Here is a 1,856-nt window from a genome sequence, read left to right on the forward strand (position 1 = left end):
CAAAGTGGACAAATGCTGTTTGCTCCTCTCATGACCACATCAAAATTACAGCTAAACTAAAGAACAACCATCGTTGACAACTACCTGAAGTCTAGCCGAAAAAAAGTCCTACAACTAAGAACATACTGAAGTAGCCACCTTGAGGCTGGTAGGAGGGACAGAGGTGTGGAACAGGTAGTTCCCATACCCTCATGTGACAACTAAAAATTGGGAAAGATGTCTCCACTGCAGAGATTCTCCTGGAGGAGTGAGGGGTCCCAGCCTCACACTGGGCTCCCCAGCTCAGGGTTCCAGTGCCAGGAAGAGAAGTACCAATAAAATCTTGATGTGAAAATCAGCAGAGATTGTGTCTGAGTGGGACAAAGGGTTGCAGGAGTTCCAGGGATTTCTGTTAAAGGGCCCACGCACAGATTTACCTGCTGAAAAGCTCACTTGCTTTGAGCTCCAGTGCTGGGGCAGCAGCTCAAAAGGCACCAGGGACATATGAAGAGAAATTGAATTGTCTGGCTTCAGGGTGAAGGCTGGAGGGGCAGATTCTCCCAGGAAGTAGTGCTGGCAAAGTCACTGTTCCTTAGTTGAGCCCTTCCCCTACTGGCATGTGGAAATAGGTGGCCGCCATATCTGAGTCTCCATCAATCCAGCTAACATTGGTCTTCCCACTCTGGTGATTCCCTAAGACCATGTCCCAACCAATGTGTAGGCCCACCTAAGCTGCTTCAACTGGCTTTTCCATACAAACAGCCTGTCTTAGCTCATGCTGCAGAATTTTCTAAAATCTCTCAAAGGTGCACTAACCCCAAACAGGCAGGATCTGACCTCTGCATGCCCTGTACCTCTTGTTGAATAACCTCAAGATTGGCACTAGCAGAAGCCATACTCAGATTGTACCTTGACTCCTTCTGGCACTTCCAAGCCCATTGTGATTGGTGGTCATCTGTGGACTGCATGGTGATTCATGCCAGGTGGACCCTCGCAGGGTAGAGGCTATGGTTCAACTGGCCTATGGCAGAGCCCCTTCCAAGAGGCCCAGGGATTGGTATGCCCCGTGGACAGCTTCAGACTAAGCTAGAGCAAATTCCTCGGCCACTTCAGAGAATGACACACCCAAAGGGAAGACTGGGATGGCACCAATGCCTTGCTAAAGTGAATCCTGCTTTGTAGGCTCAGTCCCTGCACAACAGCTCCTCCACTGTCATCATGGCCAGTCCTCACAACCAGTCAGCCTGAATGTCAATCCCTCCCATTAATGTGCAAATAACAACCAAGATTCAACTATGAGGGAGGGCATACACAACTCACACTTGGGACACATCTGGAGCACTCAATTCAAGTGACCAGGGAGGCTGTGCCACTAGGTCTCATAGAACACCTGCTAAATAAGGCCACTCAGCTAAGACTGAGAGATATAGCAGCTCTATCTAATATATAGAAACAAACACAGGAAGGCAGCCAAAATGGGGAGACAAAGAAACATGTTTCAAATGAAAAAAACAGAACAAAACTCCAGAAAAAGAACTAAAATGGAGATACACAATCTACTGGATGCAGAATTTACTGGTTACAAGAATGCTCAATGAACACAGTGAAAGAGTAGATGAAATTCAGTGAGAATTTTAACAAAGAGATAGAAAACACAAAAAATGAAGATAAAAAACATTTTAAAAAGTCAGAAATGAAGAATATAATAACTGAAATGAAGAATACCGTAGGAGGAATCAAGAGTAGATTAGATGAAGCAGAGGTTAGAATCAGTGATTTAGAAGAGAAGGTAGCAGAAAACACCTAATCTAAACAGCAACTAGAAAAGAGAATCCAAATAAATGAAGCTAGTTTAAGAGGCCTATGGGACAACATCA

This window comes from Pteropus vampyrus, unplaced genomic scaffold (genome assembly GCF_000151845.1).
Source record: "Pteropus vampyrus isolate Shadow unplaced genomic scaffold, Pvam_2.0 Scaffold20, whole genome shotgun sequence".
NCBI lineage: Eukaryota > Metazoa > Chordata > Mammalia > Chiroptera > Pteropodidae > Pteropus > Pteropus vampyrus.